We start from the raw sequence: 24999 nt of genomic DNA, 5'->3' as shown, positions 1-24999 counted from the left end.
AATGTGCCTGCATTTTGGAAACAGAGACTTTGGGGGCAAAATTCCCCCTCTGTCCTCATGTGCAGACTTAAGGGAATCATATCCCTTCTCTGAACCCCACTGCTGGCGGCTTTCATGCTGGGGCTGCAGTCAGCTCAAGGCTCTGCTGAGAGTCCCTTGGGCTCTCTGTCAAAGATCTGGGTGCTGGAACCACACGCATAAACCTTGCAGCTTCCTGGAGATTTCTGCTACCAGTTCTTTGTCGAATCAACCTCATCTTCATGATTCCATGCTTTTCAATGGCATCATCTCTTCTCAGATAGTTTTCTCTACTGAATTTCCATCTGAACAGGGCACAAGAGCCCACCCAGACCAAATGAAGCAGAACCACTCGGGTGGGGCCCAGTGATTTGTGTTTGAACAAACTCACCTGGGCTGAGGGTAATTCAGGCTTCAGAACCATGACTCTACCTCCTTAATTAAGTGAGAAATTTTATCCACTTGATCAGTCATGATATCATAAGGATGAGTTGGTCTCATACTACTTCTGGTTTTTGTTGATTTATTTTAGAAGTTTCTAGATTTATGCTTTATGTTGTTTTCCTATGTTATTTACTGCATAAAATACAGTTGCATTATCACTGTAGGTGAGACCATGTATTCATATTTGGTATCCTTTGTGTGTTAGTTTATCATTTTTGCTTTAACTTTATCTTTGTCTGATATTATTGCTGTGACTCCTAGCTTTCTCTTTGTTAACATTTGCTTGGTCACTCTTTGTCTAATCTGATTTCATTAGTTTCTTTTTTATTTACATTTTATTTACATTTATTCTACATTTATTAGTGTCATGTCATCCAAATGTACTAATCAAACATGCCGTTTTATGTTTTACATGTTACTAGCTTTACTTTTGAGATTTTTATTTGTTTTCAATATACTCTTTATTTCCATCATTTGCTCTAAAAATTGCCTTTCCTTTCTTTGCTTTGCTTTCCCCTTTCTTTTCCTTTCTCTCTCTCTTTCTCTTTCTTTCTCTCTTTTCTTTTCTTTTTGATATTTGAGGTATACGTGTGTTTGCCTTCCAGTAATTTGGAGGAATTATAGTACATTTTTAGTTGTCATTATTATTCGTATGTCACACCTATGAATAATAAGTACACTTATGTCTTAATTTAAGAAGTATAGGTAGTATCTATAGACTCCATCTTCCTATTTTTGCCACCTATAATATTGTTTTATTGTGTGTGTGTTTATGTTTGTTTGTATGTGTGTGTGGTTCTTTTTACTATAGCAGTATACTTAAAAACCTTTTTTCTTTTAAATAAGGAATGCTTTATGAATTTGTGTGTCATCCTTGTGCAGGGACCACGCTATTCTCTGTATTGTTCCAGTTTTATTCTATATGCTGCCAAAGCGCACTTACAACTTTGTTAAATTTAGAGAGTGTAAGGAAAGATTCTTTCTTATCTTCTTTGGTGATGCAAGGAGAGCATTCCCTGGTCCACAGCGATGATCAGTCTTCACCTCCCCTAACACTGACGTCTGACTGGCCCCAGCTTGGTCTCGGTTGTGAAGTATCAACACACAGCTTCCCTCCAGAGAGAGAACAACTTGATAAAATGGTAAAATACCTCCATCTGCCAAGTAAATTGCACGTGTTAATCTTATACTTTTTTTTTATCAGCTTAATCTATTCTTTGGCATCCATGGTAAGTAAATGGTTTTTATTGCCATAAGATAAATGGGGGGGGGGAATTAGAGTCTCTTGCATTGAAACTAATGAAGTCCTTAGAGAAACGGGTGATTCATGATTTTGCGCCGACTGAGAAAATGCTATTATGGCCAGACGCATTTCACTGGTTTCGGCTAAGAAATGCCACTGTGCTGTTTTCAAGGTTTATCACAAGGTCCTGGATAGAGAATGTATCTTAAAACAACCCAGCAGTGAATACTTCCTTATATAGTCGTCTAACATTTGTAGACTTTTTTTCCCTCTTAAAAGTTTAAATGTAATTCAGTGTAACTTCTCACAGTCAAAATCACCACTTCCCTCAATTTTCTCATTACTCCATCCCCAGCCCGCAGCTCACAGTTAATTGGTAGAAGTCCCCCCTCTTTTGGCTGCTGTATCCACTTCTCTTGGTCCTCTGTGGCTGAAAATGGAGGCCCCCACTTGGGTGCTTGGAGAGAGCAAGGAGCTGCTACTCCCTAATGGAGGCAGCTAACAAATCAAACCCAAAAGTAACAGGGGAATCTCCGTTCAGCTGGTGCCCTGAGGTTAGGGGCCCTGCTGCTACCACCTTCATAAAGACCCCTGCATCCCTGAATTCCTGAATGGAAAAGAGAGGGAAATATTTGCAAATGAAGCAACTAACAAAAGATTAATCTCCAAAATTTACAAGCAGCACATGCAGCTCAATATTAAAAAAAAAGAACCCAATCCAAAAATGGACAGAAGACCTAAATAGACACTTCTCCAGAGAAGATATACAGATTGCCAACAAACACATGAAAGGATGCTCAACATCACTAATCATTAGAGAAATGCAAATCAAAACTACAATGAGGTATCACCTCACACCGGTCAGAATGGCCATCATCAAAAAATCTACAAACAACAAATGCTGGAGAGGGTGTGGAGAAAAGGGAACCCTCTTGCACTGTCAGTGAGAATGTAAATTGATACAGCCACTATGGAGAACAGTATGGAGATTCCTCAAAAAACTAAAAATAGAACTACCGTATGACCCAGCAATCCCACTACTGGGCATATACCCTGAGAAAACCATAATTCAAAAAGAGTCATGTACCACAGTGTTCATTGCAGCTCTATTTACAATAGCCAGGACATGGAAGCAACCTAAGTGTCCATCTACAGATGAATGGATAAAGAAGATGTGGCACATATATACAATGGATATTACTCAGCCATAAAAGAAACAAAATTGAGTTATTTTAGTGACTTGGATGGACCCAGAGTCTGTCATACAGAGTGAAGTAAGTCAGAAAAGAGAAAACTAAATACCGTATGCTAACACATACATATGGAATCTAAAAAAAAAAAAAAAAAGGTTCGGATGAACCTAGGGGCAGGACAGGAATAAAGATGCAGACGTAGAGAATGGACTTGAGGACATGGGGAGGGGGAAGGGTAAGCTGGGACGAAATGAAAGAGTTGCAGGGACTTATAAATACTACCAAATGTCAAATAGATAGCTAGTGGGAAGCAGTCACAGAGTACAGGGAGATCAGCTCGGTGCTTTGTGACCAACTAGAGGGGTGGGATAGGGAGGGTGGGAGGGAGATGCAAGAGGGAGGGGATATGGAGATGTATGTATGCATATGACTGATTCACTTTGTTATAAAGCAGAAACTAACACACCATTGTAAAGGAATTATACTCCAATAAAGACGTTAAAAAAAGCTTTGCTTCTCTCAGGAGTTCTGGGCTCCATGTCTATGTTGCACCGGTCGTCAAGGCAACAACTTCGGGGAATGCAGGGGCTGCTCTGAGGGTGGGGGAAGCTCTCTCAAGGTGCTGAGATGAAGAGCTGGTGCAGATGGATCTTTACTGACAGATTCCATTTCATTCCAACCTGCCCCAGTTTCTATGAGCAGCCACGCCTCAGACCCCCGGTGTGACCTGGAGGCTGGGCGGCTGGTGGTGGCATGGAGCACCCCCTTAGGAAGAGAAGAGTTGGAGGGCAGTCTTCTTATCTAGGTTCTCTGGCTGTGCCAGTTGGGTGGCCTTGACTATGAGTGGGGCCATTCCAAAAAAGCATCCATAGGGAAAGCTAGAGCTGTGTTAGTAACAACTGATGAAAAAAATCTGCTCTCTCCACTAACTTTTGTAGATTATAGAATATTTACTACCTCTCTTTGAAAGAAATACAGTAAAATGAACTTTTTTGTTCTGTTTCTTCTTACCAGTGGTCAAGGTCTTTATTTTAACAAGCACACCTGAGTGCACGTCCTTCCCCCACCCCTCCTGCAACAGGCGTTGCTGGTGTCTTGCTCGTATCCTCTCAGTACTCATTTCTACACCCAAAGACTCTGCACTTGTTCTGACTGTGGCACATGCTCACTTTGCCTATCTGAGAGGCCAGAAGTGCCGGAGAATCAACACGCCACCTAACAACAGCCTTTACCTATGATGCATGGGTTTTGGTGGATGCCTCAACTTCCTAGGCTCTCAGGTGGACTGGCTCTGAGGCATGTCCTCCAGGGGTTCCAAACGGGATGAAACTCCACTTGCCTTCAGCACTAGCTTACTGATGAAGAATTCTTCATGGGCAACTCACATTTACAAGATATCCCAGCTGGGAAGCGGTGGCTTATCCGAGGCAGAAAGACCTTTCAGGAGGCTAGGAGTAGACATAGGTAGACTTATCAACTCAATCTGAGGAAGAAGTTGGCTGCCACAGATAAATGAGGATGCAATGAATCGACCATGGGTGTAGTGAGTTCTCTGGCTGCAGCAGCATTTAAATAAAGAATGAAAAGTTATGAGGCTGGAGTTTTGAAAAGGGACTCAAACAGCAGCTAGGTAGCTGTAGCTTTAAGAACTTTTCCAAGAGTGAAATTCTCTAGGTAGCGTGCTTGGTGATGCATAAGGTAATCACCAACTCCACCTCTTTGTTTTCTCTGTTCCGTATTTACAAGTGTGAACGATGACCTTGAGTAGATACAGTCATGTCCCTGTGAAGCACTGGGACACACCTAGGGTCAACAGATGTTTCTCTACTCCTCCAAATTCAAACACTTTGGGCTCAGATCACTTGCAAGATTGTCATTAAAGTCTCTGTTTCTCTTTGACGAACGTCGTCTTCACGCCTAGAATATAAACAGGGACCGTGCCATGTCTTCACTGATGTCATTGTCATCACCTTGCACTGTGACTGGCCCATTGCAGGTGTTGGTAGCTGTTTATGGGATGAAGGACAGTGAGCCCTGTGTTTGGCTCTGAGGATACAAAGATGAGCAGGCGACATCCCTTTTTCCTTCAAGAGCTCACATCAACAGATGATTCCTGCACAACATCAAAGAAGGTAGAGAGCAGGGAGGTGGGTACACAAGGGTGAAGGGCATGTCAGGGAAGACTTTCTACTGAAGCTGACGATGGAGATGGCTTAATGTAGTGAGTCTCCATCCTCAGTATGCCTGAGAATCCCCTGGGGATGCTGTGAAAATGCTGATTCTGAGTCAATGGTCTGGAGTAGAGCTTGAGATTCTGTATTTCTAACAAGCTCCCAGGTGACACGACGCATGTGGTCAGCAGACCACTCTTCAAGTAACAAGGTCTTAGAAGGTAATTAGGTTTTCCCCAAACGAGGGGGATTCCAGAAAGAGCAAAGAGCATAGAGACATGGAGATACAGACAAGAAGTGTTAGAAGATTGTTAAACAGTTTGGTAAGGATGGAACTTAAGTTGTATTGAGAAAATAGCAAAAGAGAAAGTATATGAAGAGGACCATGGGCCATAGGTCATAGCTGTGGAATTTCATTGTTAACCTTATTCTTATAGGCAATAGTGAGACACCATATGTTTCTAAGAACAAAGTGGCTTGATTGGCTTGCGATTTAGATGGACCACCAGGTGTCTGTGCAGTGAAGCATGAGTTGGGTGGAAAAACTCAAGATCTTTGAATTATGATCCAATATAGCCATACAAATGAAAGGCAGTGAGGGATTTACCATGGCAAGTGTTGTGGTGATGGAGAAGTAGGGATAGATTCACACAATGTCTGGGAAATAGAATCAACAGTATTGATACAGAATCTGGGAGAAAGTATGGACAGGCTACAGTCAGCCCTCCACACCTTCAGGTTCTACATCTCAGAGTCAACCAGTGGTGGATCAAAAATATTTGAAAAAATTCCAGGGAGTTTCAAAAAGCAAAACTTGAATTCACCACGCACTGGCACTATTTATGTAGCATTACATAGTATTAGGTATTATAAGTAATCTAGAGATGATTTAAAGTATATGGAAGAATATGCATAGGTTGTATGCAAATTCTGTGCTATTTTATGTAAGAGAGGAACATCTGCAGAATTTGGTATCCACAGAAGGTCCTGGACCCCCTCCCCTGTTGACACTGAGGGACGACTGTAGTAAACAAAAATATCATTCAGATTTCTTGCCTGGGAGCTTGAGTGGATGAACTGCAGCATTGACCAAGATACAGAATCCTGGAGAGGAGCAGCGGGCTTGCAGGAAGACAGGGAATTCAGTTATTGATTTTGAGGATCATGAGGAACACCCAGACTTGTGTACCCATGTGCATACACACACACACACACACACACACACACACACACACACACACGTATAAGCATGTTGGCCAAGGGGGCGCCAGATGCTGCCTTAACCAAATGATCAAGGTCGACAGCAATGGTGATGAGTCATGCTGGCATCGTGTACCCGTTAATAGGATGTGATGAGGACCCTACACCTCTGTAATATTCTTCCACAGAACCCATACTCCCAGTCTAACGATGAGCAAAACATTAGAAAACCCAAGTCAAGTTAGAGCCTGTAAAATAACTACCCGATACTACTCAAAATTGTCAAGGTCATAAAAAAACAAGGAAAAATTGAGAAACACTCAGGAGACTAAATCCAATGGGAGATCTTAGCTTGAATCCTGGTGTTTCAAGAGAACATTAGTGGAAAAACTGGTGAACTCACACAAAGAATTTAGTCAATAGTAATATACAAATGTTAATTTCTTAGTTCTGAAAACTGTATGGTGGAAATTTAAGATGTAACTGTTAGGGAAAGCAGGGTGGAGGTATACCAGAAGTCTCTGTACTGTCTTTGCAACTTTTTCTGTAAATCTAAAATTATTCCAAAATTTTAAAATTTGTTAATTACTGTGTGGAATCTCAGAATCAGATAGCTTGTAATGTTTTCCATATTCCTTTGACTCTTAAAGCAATTATTATAGAATCAGCCTAAAATGTAGCTTATTTTTTTTTGAATTGTTATTTACTGTATGTTTCTTAGTGGTTAAGTGATTATTAAAATTTTTATTCCAAAGAATACCGTACACTTTTTTGCACAAATATATACTTAATAATAGAAAAGTTAGAAGAACTTACCAAAACCAGTTAACTGGTTTCATACTGAAATTTGTCTCTTATAACTTCCAAAGATTTCTTATTTAAAATGATGGCCTTTGTTGTTAATAAATGGATAGCACTTTAGTATCTTCCCTCAAAAAAGTGTTTGCAAAACTCTATCATAACACAGATTGCACTGTATTGTAAAATTTTAAATAAATCTCTCTTTCCCCTGCCAGTGAATGAGTTCCTTGAGGACAGGGAGAGATTGTATTCATATTTATCCCCTACCCGGTTCTCAGACTGAGACAATGTTGGGCACCGACAGTAATTTTGAATAAATAAATCCTGCCAAGCATATTATTCTTTATTCGTGCCCTCAAGAGGGCAGTTACTTAGACAATAGAAAGACATATGCATCACGCAGAGCTGAGCTCACCCTAAGGTCAGACAGATAGTGGCTGCAAAATGAATTAAAGACCGTTTTTGGAAATTAACTTTTCAAACCGTGTGCTGTAAAGTCACAATCCAGGTCAGGCAAATGTCAGGAATCAGTGTGACCTTACCAGGAAGTCAGTGGGAGGAGACCTAGAAAAGGGTGAAGGTCAACTAACTCATATTTCTCTGTGACGGGAGCTGTTTTTGCAACTAGTCCCTGCTGACTTAATAAATGGGAAAGAAACTGCCTGACACTGGTCGTTCTGCAGACACATCCCACTTTGGCTCGGCCTTCCTCACCACACCCTGGTATTACCTGCGTGGGTCATGGTGTTTCCATGGTGATTTTAATTAAATTAGTGGTGACCATTGTAACATGTTACCACAGCAATTGTTGGTGGTGCCAATGTTTACAGGAAATGAGCCATTGCGTTTAGCTCTAATAGATTCAAGCAGGAAAGAGAGTAAAACATGTATTTAGGGAATTGTTCTTGGGAGTTTGTGAGACAATGAGGGTTGTTTGGAGCCGTGACAGGAAAGTCAGTGAGAGAATGACAGGTACAAGCATGCTGGTTAGTGAGCCGTGGGCACCTCTGCAGACTTCATCACTCAAGTTAATCGTCCTTCTGGGCAGAAGTCAGAGGTCTAGCATGTGAGGACCAAACTGAAAGAGGACGCAAAGCAGAGGACCACAAAGGTGAGGTCAAGAGGCCAGAAAGACAATGACTATTTTGGTTCTGCCCAGAAGACCTACAGACAGGAGACTCCTTGGGTCCAGGAGGCAACCCCTCCCCTTCAAGCATGGGCCCCTCTCCTCCCTGGTTTCCCCTGATACCCTAGCTCCCCATTCTCAGTCTCTGCAGAGATTTCTCTTCCCCCTCTTCCTTAAGTCACCCGCACTCAGCACAGTGTCTGGCACCAATGACAACTTTGAATAAATAACTACTGCTAAGTGTATTACTCTGTGTTCTTGTACCTTAGACAGGTGTGTCGTCACAGGGTCACTGCTGGGGAAAGATGGGCCAGTTCCCACTGGAGGCTCAGAAACAAGCATGGAGCACCTCTCTGAGCGGAGGGGAGCTGAGGTGCTTTCCGCATCTCCTCGAAGCACTGCTCACTTGTTCCCGGTGCTACCCGCCTGCCCTGCACGCGGGTGTGGCTCCTTCTCACCCAGAGCCGCCCAGGGCAAAGTCGCTGGGGCGCAGGATAGGAAACTGCCCGCACGGGGGCGGGGACGGGGGCACATGAGTGGGTCCACTGCCGCGGTATTAACACCGCATATTCGGGTTGCCTCTTAGCTGTCCACCTCTAGGACTTAGGACAGCCTCCCTTTACAGAAGAAGCGTGCGTAGGGATGCGCGGGGGAGGCCAGTCTGGAAGCAGAACGCAGGGCAGGTCGAAGCAGATGGAGATGATGCTCAGGAGAGAGAATTTTGGTGGAAAATACACCAAAGTGAAAATACCGGGACCAGTGAGGGTCTGAAAGGCAGTGAGAGCAGGAACTGGGGAACTGGATGAGACAGAATTCATAAAAGACACAGTGACAGGATGTGGACGATTGTATTTAGGGGTGGGAAGGTAGGGAAAAGGCAAAGGTGAGTCTCAGATGTTGAGGTTGGATAGATGGACTCATGTGGGCAACAGCAGAGCTTTGTGGTCCCTCTTAATCTGCCTGTGCTCTTGGGTGATCCCAGTGCCTGAGGACCTCTGCGTTCTCATTGTTTTCATGAAGACGTCGGAATGTATTCTATTTAATCTCTGTGCACCCTTACCTTGCCACGATCCTAGGTTTCCAAGAGCGGTTGGAAATTCATTTTACTAACTAGAGTGCTGGACCCTTCTCATTGCAAAACTTGCTCCTGGCGCTGGTTCAGGCCAGCCACTTGGGGCATGGATCCCATCACACACCTGCACTTCCCAATCAGATGGGAAATGTGTCAAAAGCAATTACAACCAATACAAAAATTGCCAAAGCTTGGGAATTATTTCCTTCATTAAAAATAGAGCTAATTTTAGTTATCGTTATAACAACATTACTCTCTGCTATCATGTTGGCAAGTGCCAAGGATAAGTCCTAGGGATGACGTCAGTACTTGACGTCACTTGGATAGAAAGGAGTTGGGCTGTGGTGATGTCCAGCAAAAACAGTCTCCAGGGACAGATGGGAGTACAACTTTCGTGTCTGCCCCCAGCCCCAAAGGCCCTCACCAACAGACGCACAGCTGCAGACGTGGGAGGTTTCTGAAACTCAGACGGGCACTGCCACTCCCCAACCCGAGGCTGAAGCAGTCCAGGAAGCTGTCCTGCCTGGACCCACGATGGGGGTGGGTAGGTGCTGCCCGTCAGCGGCAGAGTTAGATGAGACCCACATGATAGGAAGAGTGCAGCACCCAGGTCTCAACGGACAGTCAAAGAACACATGGCGTGAGCCCAGGACATCCCTGATCTCAGAGTGGTGGGCCTGGCAGCAGGGCCACCTCCTGTTGTTCCAGGGGGTCACAGTGACAGATACTCAGACATGTCACAGAGTCTGCCTGACGGCTCATACCCGGGCCTTGCTAGAATGGGTGGGAAAGGGGGAAATGCCAGAATTTTCTTTCCTGCAGAGGCGCTTCTTGACATGTTCTTGCAGTTTTACCAGGAATAAAATAGTGATTGCAAGCAATTATAGTGCTTCATCCATTCACAACATTTGAGAGATTTTATCCCAAATCTGGGCACGCTCATGGGAGGGTGTCATCCTTGGGATCATAGTTCCTCCTACATGTGTCTCCAGGAAAAGATTAAGACCCACTATGTCCACCATGGTTTTCAAAACTAGGTGGTTTTCTCCATTATAAATGAAGATGGCATTCAGGAATGGAAAGGTACACCTTACTGCTGGGCCAAGAAGTTATATTCTCTGAGAGCAGAGAGAAAAAAGATGCCGCCTCCGTCGACTTCCTTCTTGCATCATCATCTCTCTCCTCCTGAATTTTATCCAGCTCCCAGCCAAAGATTTGTTGCTCTGAAGATATCACCAGCCAGCTGACTAGGCAGACACTGTTGAAGCCCCACCTTTATCTACTAGGCCAATGGTTCTCCAAAACTGGTTTCTGAACCAGAAGCATCAGCATCACCTGAGCTTGTTAGAAGGGCCAACCTTTGACCCCTCCCCAGACCTACTGGATCAGACCCTCTGGGGCAGACGCCCTGCATTCTGTGTGTTGATGCACCTTCCAGATGGTTCCAGGGCCCATGCAGGTACTTGCCTTCCCCTGCACACTCACTGCTTCCTGCTGCAGGCACCTGAGAGCTCGTTCAGGTATGTGCAGACCACAGATGTGCAAAGACCACAGGCCACACATGTGGGTCAGTCCGGAAGTGCTGGGGACCTGGTGTCCTGGGATCAGCTCCCAACCAGCGACAGACAGGACTTGGAGAATAAAAATACGGCTTCTTCAAATGTCAGATGGGCATCTCTGAGTCATGTGTTACCTGGTTTCTCAGAGGTCCTCATCAGGACCGAGCCCCGGTTGCCACAGCTGCACCTGCTTATCTACGCACCTGTGCTGACTCCCTTCCTATATCCTGTCTCACTCCCTGAACCCCATGCTTCCTGGACCACCTCCTAACAGGCCACTTGCTCCTCGTCCTTGTCTCAGGGTGTACTTCTGGGGAAGTCTATTTAAGACTCGTTACTATGGATGAGAAATAATACTGCATTCTAAGTGCTTAGGTGCTATCACACTTCACCCTCACAATGACTCTGGAAGGCAGACTGGACAGGACAGCAGGGTGACATGCCCCAGCCCCAGAGTTCTCAGTGGTGGAGCCCAAATCTCCAGCATCTTGGGCACTGATGGGAAACACCTACAAGACACTTTCACTTTGGAACTTGGGCTGAGGAGACGAAGAGCAGATAGACGAGGGCTCCAATCACGGAATGAGAAATCAGGATGGCCTGACCTAGGAGCCCTCACTGCTTTGGACAGTTCGGGGATCCGGTGGGTCTGATAATAATGTCAGGATCAAAGAAACCACCACTGGCTGTGACAGACACTCGAAGAAATTAGACTTCGGAGGTATGGGTTACTAAAAAGACTCCCTTTGCTCCTAATTCCTTTCTCTTCCCAGAGTAAATGATGACGCTATAATGCTTGTGGCAAATATGCATCAGACCCTTCACTGATAATTATTATGAAAAACTAAAGGGAAAAATGCTGTGACTCTTATAAAGCATAACTAATTAAAGACAACCTATAAATAATGCATAATCTTTCAGCAGACCAAAATTGGAACAATATGTCTATGGTTTTTCAAGGATCTGTCAACTAGAAGCAACTCATCCAGAGCCCAAGTCATTGTTCAAATAACCAAACATTTCTGAAACCTGTTTGCATAATGGTTGTTCTTAATTATGAACCTTTCTTGATCACCAAGGAAGAATCAAATTTTCTTCAGATGAGTTTTTATTATGAAGGATGTTGAATATAGTTTCATTTGCAGTGTGTAATTAATCAGAAAGTCCATTAATTAGAACTCTGTACCCCCCACTATTAACGATGCAAAAAAGGTGAATATTTACAGCTTGTGGAAGGCAAGGAGAAGGAAGTCAATTCCACGATCCTTCCTCGGATTAGAATGTCCTGTCATTCCCATGAAAACCATTGTTAGCTAAACATAAATATTTCCAGTTACAAACAGGCAAGTATTCTTTGATTTTTGCAGTGGTTGTGAAATCAATAATGTTTGTAGCTTATGCTTGTTAAGGGCAAAAAACCCAGCTTGTTAAGGGGAATTTTATTTCCTTTCAATTATCGCAAAGACAAGTGGAAGATGAAGTCAGCCCAACATCAAAAAGATTAGAGAGGAGGATTTTCTGTTGCTTTAATTAAGGTAATTTCAAATTGTCCTGCTAACGTTATGATCTGAGTCTTTGGTACTGACCACCCCTGTTGAAAATTTGAAATTTTGCTTTAGAGTGGAGAAATTCAGCCTTGTATGGACTCTTGGATTTTCTTTTTCCTCACATTTCTTTTAGCTATCTTCTTCAATCTGTATAAGACAATCTATCTTCTTCACTTCTTTATGGGGTAGGGGGCAATCTTTGCAACCCATACATTGTACTAAAAGTCAGGAAGAGAAAAGAAAAATGTCCAAAAAAGGTTTTTACACTTTCCATCCTGGTAAAGAGTTTTACAAATGTCATTTTAAACATTTTTGAATAGGTTAACACAGGGAAGAGAAAATGAATGACCCAGTCCCCAACCTTCAAGGAGTTTGCAGGATTGCTGAGGAGAAAGACATGAACTCCTCCAGCACAAAGAGGTTCGTGAGCAATGAACTTGTGCAGGATGGGATACCGGAGCTCTGAGGAGCAAGCCCCCAAGGCTGGAGAGGATGTTCTAGAAAGCTGCCTCGCAAGGGGGAATCTCTATGCAGCTGGGTCTCAGAGGATGAGTAGGAGGAGACAAGGTACGGGTGTCACCAACGAGGGATCTCCATCTGCCCCACAGCAACATCTCCCATGGCTCAGGCTCTTGTCCAAGGTGACCTTGACACTCATCCTGTCAAGAAGTGGAGCTATATCCCACCCCCTAGCTTTGGGAGGGCCTTGGTGACTACTTTGGCCGTTAAGGTGTGCAGAGGGGATGTGAAGGGACTTTTGAGGCCAGCTCATGAGAGGGAACTCAGCCTCCTTCTTGCTGCTGGAGCCCTGAGGCTGCCATGCTGGAAGGCGCCCCAGTCATCCCGTGTAAAGGGGCCACGTGGAGCAGCCCTGCAACTATGTGAGCAGAGACGGGGGCGGAGATGTCTAGCCAGCCCCCAGCTGCTCCAGTGCCCAGCGTCTCCCAGGTTTTTCCAGCTTCAGTCAGCGACTGACTATGGCCAGTAGAGATCCTGAGCCAGAGCCACCCATAGACACTATGAGAGAATAAAATGATTGCCGCTGTTTTAAGTCACCAAGATTACAGGTGATGAGTCAGCAGCAATCGGACCTAGGTGGGAACCTAAGGAAAGATGTGGGGTTACTGAAGCCACTCCTTCCATCAGTGAGCCCCTGAGACCAGCCCATCCACCTTCGTCGGACAAGTGGTCTGCACCCAACTGAGCTGTCTTGGAAGACATGAACTGGTGGGTGATGGGCTGACTATATATATAAAGCCTGGTGTTGATGCATCTTGACTAATTTTCTAGTAATTTCAACCCTGTTCGAATGTAGAAAGAGATTTGAGCCAAATGCAGTGTAAATCTCTGTATGTCTTGGCAGAAGGACCTAGCATGGGCTTCCACATGTAGGAACCAGAGTGACGGGTGTGGGTCAGGGAGATGCATCAGTGGAGTGATGGGGACAATGCACCTTGGGAAGGATGCTGTGTCAAGTGTTGCACGGGACCTTCCTAGGACAGTTGGAGGTTGTTTCATGTTTAAAGATCAAACCTTCGTCGTGTGTGAGTTTGGCTCCTAACCCACTCTGGAATTTCTGTAAAGATTTTTGCTGCAAAGCATATTTGAAATATCATGCTGATTTTTGTTAAATCAGAAAACAATTCTTGTTAGCTTTTGGAAATTCCTGAAAATATACAAAAGATGAATAATAAACAAAACATTATTAAGAATCCCATGACCCATTGTTACCATTTGGATGCATTTTCTTCTGGCATCCTTCCATGTTTATACATACATTGATACATGTCTATTTAGAGCGATGAATGCTCGCTAAATATTTATAAAGAAAAAAACGCTGCTATAACATCAAACCTAATGCCTGGAATGCAGTGCTTCATGAATGTATAGACACGTAAATATGATTGCTTATCTTTAGTGTAAGTAGTTTCACAAAATGAGTGTCATCCAAGTTGCTTTTTTTTCACTTCACATTATATAGGGAGCGTTTATATGGAATGATTTCATGGAGGCACAGAGAATGGAAACTCAGAGCCTCTCATTTCTGACTTGAGTTCTGATGCAGGTCCCCATCCCCCTTGCTCATTATATGAATCATGGACAGGACGTGTTTCTAACAGGCCCCATCACCCAGGGTGTCCCTGCCAGTTACCTCTGTTGTGTAGGAAATTCCTTGATGCAAGGGTTGTCTCCACGTAACTTCTGGGCCGCTCTCTGTGAGGTCATGAAAAACACAGTGAGACGCAAGAGGAAAGAGTTGGGCTCAGTCCTGTGCTTTAGGTAGGGTGCCAGTCGGCCAGAAGAAACCCGCTCCTTGAATCCTTTGTAGGCAACACCCTCGGCAACATCCCTTTCCTGCTGTTGGAGTGGTGATGAGGGCCAGAGTCAGAGGCTCAGAGGATGGGAGGTCTCTGGACCCGACACCCAGTGATTCCATCTGAGAGATGTTGGAGCCAGTGTGCCTGACCGGCAGCTGTGGCTCACAATGACCTGCCACCACCATGGCTGTTATCCATGTGTTCTGGCCAAGGGACACATGGGGCCAGAACGGAGGTCGTCAGATCTCGTGCACATGCATGTCTCCCAGGCCCCCCATTCCTTCCCATCCGTTTTCAGCAGCAGCACACGCTCTGCTCAATTCATCCAACTCAATTCAAGTGACTCACGGATCACCTGCTTCCACACTGACCTTTATACGTCTTCCTTATTTGCTTGTTTCTCTTATTCTAGGGCAGAATGGAAGATTCCCGAATAACACAGCAGGACAATGGCCGACTTGGGGAGCCCATTCATGGAGAAGTCTGAGCTGAGGGAAAAAGGGTGGGTGGTCCCTTTCCCCTGCTCAGAGGACCGCCCTGCAGGAGAGTGAGGGATGCAGGGATGGCCCCTCCTGGGCTGCAAACCTCTGTGAACTTGTGAGGCAAAGGCAAGAAAAGGGGAAGTCATTTGGAGGATTATTGGTAATGGTGATGTTTATTATTTTTAAAGTATGGTTGATATTTAATTACAAAAAGAAGCTCATTGAACCCCTATCTTAAAGAATGAGGGGGCCAACTTGTCCACCAAATGCCTATCCTGGGGCTGCTCCCAGGATCCAGTACATCCAAACTGAGCTTGTCCAGCCTTTGAGTTGACCTGGTCCATTGTGTCTCTAGGGCTGAAATGGTGCCGACAGAAGAAGACCTGAATCTAAGCATCCTCCTGTACTTGAACCTCACCTTTCCTCAGATGAATCGGATAAGCAAAGGAAACATCCAGCAACTCTTCCTCTCCTGTGACTTTTCATATTCAGCTTCCCTGGAGGAGCCTAGTTTCAGTTACAACAAAAACTAAAAGGTCAAGTCATCATAAGTTACCCACCGGGATATGTTCAGATTAAGGTTTAACTCCAGACTCAAAGGGCCAGGATAATAGAGTGCTATAATGCAGTCATTTCCCATCAAGGGCCATCCAGAAAAACCAAACTGCTTAAGAGAGGGGCTGGCGTCGAGGTTTATAGGATTATAGAAGGTGGAATCTATGTAGACCCCCCACTTGGAGTAGGTTCAGGAAGGAGGGTGTTAAAGGGAGGACCTGCGACGATATGCGGTATGTGTGTAGACCTGGGGGCCGTGGAGACGGGCAGCTCTGCAAGTGGGGTTTCTGCAGACCCCACGAGGCGTCCAGGGCAGCCTCTGTCCCTGGTGGCATCAGGAACACTGCGGCATGTTGACTCCACAGCCAGGTGGGCAACCCGGCCCCGGTGTGCATCCCTAAAGCATTGGTGACCTTGGTTTCATTTTCATGGAACGATAAGTACAATCCTAACATAAATTATCGAACTTGACGCAAATTCAATATTGCCGTGGTGGCTCTGGTTCAAACACTAGCAGAAAAAGCATCTATAAGTCAGACACAATTACATTTTTGATATTTTAAAATACAGCTGGATTGGATTTATCTTCGTGAGGCTTGTTGATTAATTCAAGGGGACAGCATAGGTGACATCGGAGGTCAACAATCTCTCAGGTGTACTGATTCCAGACAATCAGCCACTCACAGGAGCTTCTTACCAGCAGGCTGCCCATGAGGGATGGGGACCTGGTAAGTGTACTACCTGACAGCAGCCAACAGCATCCTCTGAAATAAATTCCTTAATCAAAACTTTCCACCACAGTGAACCAAATGCAATGATTCAAAATAGAGCCTTCTCATATGTGTAATATAAAAAATTAACAAACAAACAAAAACCAAAATAGACGAACCAGTCAAACTGAACAAAAACAAACAGGTGGATGACAGAGAACAGAGTAGTGGTTCCCAGAGGGGAAGGGCGCTGGGAGGGTGAAATGGGTAAAGGGGTCAGCCGTATGGTCATGACAGAAACTACAGTTTGGGTGGCGAGTACAGTATAATGTCCACAGAAGTGGAAATACAATGTGCACATGACACTCCATTGGTTATAAACCAATGTTATCTCAATCAATAAGTCAATAAATCAATACAATTTTTTAAAATTTAGAGGCTTCCTTACCCTCAAATGTAATTGTAGATATTAGAATCCAGGAACCTGCCTCTTTGGAACAGCCTGGCGTTCAGTGGCATCGTTCCTTTTACCCTTATACCCACCTAAGAATCTAGGCCTACATTTAGGAGATGCATGTCTTAGACTGAGTCCCCCCCAGAAGCAGAGCCTGAGACAAGGAGGTGGGTGGGTGCATGTGGTTTATTTGGGGGAGGGGATCACAGGAAGAAGGGCAGGCAGCCTCATGAAGAGTCACGCTGTGGACACCTGGTTCTGTCCCATGAAGGAAGAAGGTATAGGATGTGGGTGGTTCCACTCAGAGGCTGGGAGGCTGGGTGTTCACCCATCCGTTCCTACCTCGTGGCCTGGGGCTGCCTCCTTGCCATCTGCCTCAGGTTATCTGCATCCATCTGGTGCAGGATTTTCTTAAGTGGAACAAAATCGGGGAGGATACAAATGGCTTCTGTGATTCTTCTGCCTCTGTTTCCACAACTGTATCGTAACACCTGGACTGTGGGGCTGCTTTGGGGCAGCACTAATGCTCTTAGTGTTTCAAGATGCCCTTTTCCCAAAAGCTTCCTCCGTGGTGGGAAGGACAGAAGATAAAATCCAAGGCCGATTCGAAGCTTGTAACAATTTCCCTGCAGCAGAAAAAGTAACTTCAAGCCAAAAAGGTGGCATCCAGTCGGGATGAGAGCTGTGTTCTTAAAGCCTGAAATTGAGAGATGCTCGGGGAATGGGAGCATCACCAGCTGCTCTGCAGCTGCTGGGGTGGCAGCAGGTTATTCGAGCAGGAAGGGAATCTCTCTTGCTCAGGCGGTGCTGACAGCGGGGGAGCGGGAGGCAGCTGCACCTTTAGGGAGACACGTTGACAGAATAAGAAGCAACTCACATAAACAAGGACCATAGAAACAGAAAACTTTTTTCTCAGAAAATATTCATGGGCGGGGGAATTCCCCGGTGGTCCAGTGGTTAAGGCTCCACGCTTCCATTACAGGGGGCATGGGTTCGATCCCTGGTCGGGCAACTAAGATCTCGTATGCCTCAAGGCCAAAAGAAAAATAATAATAATACGTAAAATCAAAAAAAAAGGAGAAATATTCATGGGCATTAAGAAAAATTCATTTATGGAAGGGCTGTCATGTACAGATGGGTGTTGATGGGCTCTGAGCGGCGTCAGAAGGTAAAATGGGGACAAACTGGTCACAAGCGGGAGGGCAAGTGTGGATTTAGTGTCAAAGGGCATGCTGACCCTCGGGCCTGCCTGACAAGGAATGAACGGTTCCTGGAGTTTCTGAAACACCCTGCTGCAAACGAGGGTAGAAGCTTTAAAGATGGGCGCTCAGAAAAGTCCATTGTTTGCCATGTTTTTGGTTCTTGTAGTTTTGTTTTGAGGAGGAAGGTGGGGAAGCCAGTGACAGTCTCTGGAGATTGAAACCGCAGTTTCCTCGAGGTCCGTCCCCTCTACTCAGCACTAAGGTTGCACACTGATCATCAGGATTTCGGAGAAGTGCGTCGCTGCTCTGTCACGTGGTCCAGCATGAGCGTGGGAGACCCCGACATGCGATGACTGTCTCTCGGATGCTTCGCAGAACCGGGATGGACCGTTGCTACTTCGAGCCCCGGGATCTCCATCCTAACTCTCCATGTGGCAATCTTTGTAAAGTACTGTCGCCTCTCTCCCCTCCTGGTCCCAAGGAGCTCTGGCACGGGGCCCTGCACGGAAGCAACTGGGAGATCATGTCGTAGTTTCTTGTCTGGCAAAGTGACAGATGGTAACCCCGCCAGTTCTCTTCCCACAGCCTTGGGATCCAACCGCCCTCCCTGGGAGTCATGCCGGGTGACCCTGCAAGTGAGGCTCAGAGCCCGGGGGACACACGCCGGGGCAGGTGAGTTTACATAAACAATGGTGGTCAGCACCTCGGATTTCACAGGCTCAGGCCAAATGATGTTTTATTTCTCAGGGAGACGGGGGCTGAGGACAGGGTAAAAATTAAAGGGAAACCAAAGCTCCACGGTGTTGGGCTGTGGGGATGATCTGGCGTGTTCTAAGGGCTGGAGATGGGAGCAGAATGTTTTAGGCCTCCCCTGGGAGGGTCTGCTTTGTGAGAGACTCAAAGATGAGAGGAAACATAAAAGAAAAGAAAACGGGCCTGCTGAAGCACAGATGGGGGAGCAAGGCAACCAGAGATGCGGCAGCAGAAGGGGGGCAGCCGGGCCTCCAAGGGCCCCAATCACCCTTCAGGGGTCAAGGCAGCGTGGACACAGACATGGAGATGCGGGACATTCTCGCATGCTCAGGCTTAAAGAGTTCGTCCCCCATTCCTTGGCCCCGAATGAGAATTTTAACTGAAGAGTCAAGGATTTTTTTGTGTGTTTTTCCTTTCCAAAGTGAGTGATTTACATCTGCCTCTGCAGGCTCTCTCTGTGCGTGCATGTGTGTGCATGTGTGTGTGTGTTGAGGGTAGGCTGGGACTGGAGAGACCCTTGGCATAGAAATAAACAAACTGGGGAGTCAGGAGAGAGCTCAGCAATGTCAGCCCATCACGTCTTTTTATCCCTGGTTAATCTTTTTGTCTCCACGGAAGAAAGTCTCTGTGCAACCACTAAGAGCCTCTATGTGAGGATGAGAGGCCTCATCACCCCCGCACCCCGATTCTCCTGAGGACTATTGGAGACAGAGAAGCAGCCCATGGGTGATCACCATCCTCCAACTTCCGGGCCAGGCAGGCAGGCTGCTCCCCTCCTCGCAGGGTCTGGGGGTACCCCGGAGCTCACGGAGGTGCCCCTGCAGAGGCGACAGCCCTGGAGGAATTGAAGGCTCACTCCACTGTCCTGTCTGCCGAGGGAAGGGTCCCCAGTCTTCCGAGCAGGGAGCCTTTCAGAGAAAATTCCCCGGTGATGGGTCTGCATGGGTGTGAGAGGGAACCTGGCTTTCTGGATCCTAGTCAGGTGCCCAGAGTTCTGCACGCTCCACAGGTGACCTGACAAGAGTCACCTGTCCTCTGAGCCCAGGTGGAGTGGGCTTGGAGACAATAGGTGACGTCAACCATCAGCACAAGAATTCACCGGGGCTTCAACAGTCAAGTTCCAGTGAGAGTAAGTCTGGGGGGAAGAGGGTCGCTGAGCCCTGCTTGGAGCCGGTTTCCACTGCAAGGGGAAGACAGCTCTCACCGGGGCTGGGACGCTCTGCATCCCACAGTGACAAGCCTGGACTGGATCTTTGTAAATGAGCTTTTAAACTGTGGAATGTCTGATGCATACAACTACAATATGTACATACGTGTTGTAAAGCATAAAGGGCTTCCCTGGTGGCGCAGTGGTTGGGAGTCCGCCTGCCGATGCAGGGGACGCGGGTTCGTGCCCTGGTCCGGGAGGATCCCGCGTGCCGCGGAGCGGCTGGGCTCGTGAGCCATGGCCGCTGGGCCTGCGCGTCCGGAGCCTGTGCTCCGCGACGGGAGAGGCCACAACAGTGAGAGGCCCGCGTACCGCGAAAAAAAAACAATAATAAATAAATAAATAATAAAATAAAATAAAAACCACGTGCCCACCACCCAGTTTAAGAAACACATCATTCGCCTGCAGGTGCTTCCCCTGGACCCGGTGCCCCACCTCCGCCCACCAAGGGAACCGCTGCCCTGAGCTCAGCTCTTCCTTCTCCTGGGGACGGACATGCAGGTTGTCTCCAGAGTTTTGCTGTCAGAGGCATGCTGGGAACATTCTTGAACACATGTCCTGGGGCACGTGGACAAGAATTTCACCAGCGTAGGTGACCAAGGCTTGACTTTACCAGGTAATGCCAAGCCGCCATAATTTCTACTCTAACAGCTATTTACAACGATTCCCTGCTGCTCCACAGCCCTGCCAGACATTGGGTGTGATCAAGTATCTTAACTGCGCCAACAAGCATGAATGCAATAAAATGCATTCTTGTATTTCTCTGCTAACTAGTGAGGCTGAGCTGTTCTTAATGTTTCTTGGCCATTTGCGTTTCCTCATCTGTGAAATGCCAATCTGTGTCTTTGCCATTTTCCCCTTGGGGCTCTTTTCTCATTTTAGTATTGATCTGAGTCTCTCTCTCCCCTCTCCCCTCTCTCCCCTAATTCATTGCTGTCTGTGTGGCACTTTCCCCATGTTCTCTATGAGGTCTTTGGACGAAGAGAAGCTCTCGGTTTAAGAAGCTGGATGCTTCATTATTACCCCTGTGGTTTGTGTTTTTGACTTTTGTTGAGGGAATTCTTCCTGGCTCTGATGTTCCAAGTATCTGCTCTTATATGAACTTCTAAAAGTGTGACATTTTGCTCTTATGGTTAAGTCTTTATCCCACTGAGGTGCTGACATGAGGCAGTGTATGTACTGTTCTCCACGTGGATATTCAACTGTGCCTGACTGTCTATTGACTGTACAGGTGGGTCTGCATCTTGGATCTCCATTCTGCCCCACTGGGTGATGTCTCTCTCTCTCTGCTGAAACCTCACTCTAATGACCATGGCTTTATAATACCTCGGTGTCTGGAAAGGTGACTCTCCCCACTTTATTCTCCGTCTTCAAGGAGAGATCCTCACACTTGCAGCTGCTAAAACAGAAGGTCTAAGATTCCTGAGAAGAATAAGCTTGCCAAATAGCTGATGGTGTTGACACTTGTTCATCTCTTGGAACTCCTGATCTCATTTCATTTCTGGCATCAGCGTATTTCCCTACTTACTTTCTTGCAAGAGCTACCTTTCATATCAAAGTGTGTTTTAAAATATTTTCCCAGCAGTCTCGCACATTTTATTGAGGACGGTTTTAGTCTACCATTAGCAGAGGCCTCAATTGATTCTGAAGTCCCCACGACCTGCAGATAACGGATGTCTTGGGAGAAAATTCCTCTGGGAGCAACACAACGGACTCATCTACTGGGCCTGGGGACAGATGGTACCATACGTGGGTAATGAGTTCTGGCCGACTCTAATGGTGCAGTGAATGTTAAGTGCTTGGAGATAATCCTGGAGATTTCAGCCAAGAACCCCTGGCATTTCTTTTTCATCACCTCCCCCAACTCAGGGGCAGCCCAAGCTTGGGGGAAGGTAGAGGCTCTCCCAGTACAAAGCGAGAGTCTCTTGCAGCACAGACTTAGGGAGAGGAAGGGGCTGGGGTCCCCATTGTGCTTGGTCGTACCTTCCTCAGAAGCACATCCACTGGAGTCCCGAATTGCCTAGACCCCGTCTTGGGATGTACTCTCAGCAACCTGCTTATGGATCTGTCCAAAGGCAGGGTGACCCACATTGTTCTTGTTGAGACTTGACCTCCAATGACTGAATGCAGATCAGCCAGCACGACCGCCACCAGGGACCCACTGCAGCGCACTTAGCACCAGGATTGCGGTCGGTCTGTAACTCAAGAGGCCCCTCAGACCCATGCTTTTTAGGACTGGTCAGCGATGCCCAGAACGTCTAGGGTTTGGCTATGACACCAAGCCTCATGTTCAGGTGAGTCCTGGCTGATACTTGCTTTGACTTCATTATTTCCTTCTTGCCCCGTGGAGCTGGTTTCCACAGAGGTAACGATGGCCTTGGCAGGGCAACCACGTGCCCAGACAGGCCTACCCTGGACAATCTGCCAAGGCCCCAAACATGTGCTCACAGGCCTTGCCCCAGACTACCTGAGGCCCTGGGAACCTGCCGTCTGTGGGCTTTCTCCACCTTGTTGGAAACTTTTGTAAGAAAATCTGCTTTAAATAATGTGTGATTTACCAACCTATAAATATTGCTCTGAAAAACTCCTATAAAATTCCCTAAGACATGTTAAAATTCCTGATTAATGGATTGAAGCTAGTGGATGGCAATAGGTGTCGCTGGTCCTGTGGTCTTTCTCTCCTTTATTGTATGTTCTCAGCTCCCAAATGAAACCCCACCGTAAGGGGTTGTGAGGTTGGTAACCTAAGAATACTCTTCTGAAAATCAGTAGAAAACCCTAAGGCATTTTGAATTTCCTGCAATTGGTGGCCTGAGGCCATTGTTGTTAGTGGATATAATTTCAGGGACAGTTCTCTCTGGGCTGGGACCCTGCGTGTCCACTATTATTAACAGGGGTTCAGGAGAACTGACACATGTCCAAGGACAACTTTAAACTATTCTCCCTGGGGAACCAGACATCCAAAGGACTTTGCTTCTATTCTTTGGGTGCGACTGAAGAATAATTATCTTATCTAAATAAACAAATGCTGCTATATATTTCACATCCTCATTAACCTTTTCCTTTGCCTCAAGGCCTCTTTGAAACTTGCTGAAACCCAACAGGGAAATGAAGGCAATTTGTGCTTTGTTCCCATCTGCCAAGGGCACCCTTCAAGAGCTCTGCTTCCTGAGTCCTTAGCAACCAGTCCAAGCTAGTGGTTCCTTAGCAACAGTCCAAGGTCTCCTGAATTCAAGCTGAACTCCACGTATCTACTTTAGACCATTCAGTGGGTTTACTCGGGGTAGGAAGTCTGTCCTGGTCAGATTCCTTCTGGACCACACAAATGGAGGGTGGGATATTATTAAGTGCTGTAGGATTCAGGTATTATGCTTGATTTCAGACGATGAGCTCCTCTTAGACTTTTCTATGAAGGTCAGTGTCATTTTCGTCTGCCCTGCATTGCCCAGTCTGCAGGCAACTTACATCCCAACCCTGGAATGTCCTTTTCCCTTTCTCCTTCCACCATTCATTAATGAGGAGTCATCAAAATAAAAACTCTCCAACTCTGTTTGTGGGGGAAGGCTCCGTACATACTATCCCAGGACAGAAATGACAGTGTGCCTTTGTTCAGTTTCTATCGTTATATAGCACCTGTACATGGAACGCAAATAGAGAGTATCTAGGTATTCATGTCTGTATCCTGCTCACCATACTGGGCTAGCTCTTTAAAAAGGTCCTTAGAGACAAGCCCATGCCTTCCAAAGGTACCATTCCAGCTCCCCACTTTTCATTTCAGGGTTTTGGGGAGGCAAAATTTTACCACTATCCCCTTTGAGATTTTTGGCCAGGCCTGAGAATTAAACTGACTTAAGGCAGAGTAATTGGGGAAAAACACACAAATTTATATTTTTTACATTACACAGGAATCTTCATAAAGAATAAAGACCCAAAGAAATGGCAAACCCTGCATGCTGAGCAAAGAGAAGCGACTGTAAAAGTAAATAAACTCTGTGTGGACGCCAAAGGAAGATAAGAATTATTTTAACAAGGTCTGTTTTATATAATTCTCTCAGTCTCAACTTCTCATTCTTGATGATAAAAATGTTAGTTTCCTTCTGGTACAGGGAGGACATCTTTCACTTTAAGGGGAGGTTTAATCTCGTGTTTCCAAGAAGAAAAGGGAAGATTAGAACGGGTCTGCTTGCATCTGCTACTTTTAAAGTACCTTTAGCTCAAAGTAACTCATGCCGAAGGGGCATAATTGGGGTGGCGTGTTCTGTCACCCTTCAAGGGCCTCACTTTGGGGTCAACACCTGAGTTTACTTCGTATAAAATTCCATCCAGCTCCAAATTAAACATGAGTCCAAGGTTTTACTCTGGTCTTGGTGAAGTCTTCCATTGTTTCTGAGTCCCAACCACAGCTGGTGGATTCCCCTACCCATGTGGGATGTCCCCTCTGTGTCCCCACGCACCACTCTCTTGCAGTCCTGGCAAGGTGACCAATTTCAAGCAGCTTCAGTCGAGACACCCTTTGGGGATGATTTTGTTTCATGAAAATTCTTGGATTGAATAATAAAAAATGAAAAGAGAAACAAAGTCACTCTCCTTCAAGGGTACGTACATATATGAGGACATTCATTAAACATATTAGCATGTACCCCTATTGAGGAGGAGGAATAACAGTGGCAATAGGGATAAAGTGCAGAACAATGACTGAATTAATCAATCTAGCAATCAGTGAATGCAGGACACGGGCACTGCATGGCCCATGATGTCACGGGAGCCACTGCGTTGAACTGAGCCCTCCGACCAACCCAGGAGTGGGGATTGTGAGGGGGAAAGGACTCTTAGAGACCTTCACACTGCCCCTCCTCATTTCAGTGGGAACCATTCCTTCCTTTGTACCGTTTTGAACTTGGAGACGTTAAGTAACAACATCGACGTTGGCCCTGAGTCCTCTGG

General features: G+C 46.0%; 1 non-coding gene across 1 annotated transcript; it reads right to left on the bottom strand.

Moving 5' to 3' along the window:
* Nucleotides 1-1299: 1299 nt before the first annotated feature.
* LOC115803795 (U6 spliceosomal RNA) lies at nucleotides 1300-1401 on the bottom strand. The gene has a single exon (XR_004024589.1). It is a non-coding gene; the product is annotated as a U6 spliceosomal RNA (small nuclear RNA).
* Nucleotides 1402-24999: the final 23598 nt, after the last annotated feature.

Source organism: Delphinapterus leucas, chromosome 15 (assembly GCF_059928025.1).
Source record: "Delphinapterus leucas isolate spDelLeu-1000000601 "Yukka" chromosome 15, BTC_Dleu_Yukka2, whole genome shotgun sequence".
NCBI lineage: Eukaryota > Metazoa > Chordata > Mammalia > Artiodactyla > Monodontidae > Delphinapterus > Delphinapterus leucas.
The sequence above is the reverse complement of the archived record's forward strand: the minus strand, read 5'-3'. Positions and strand labels throughout refer to the sequence as shown.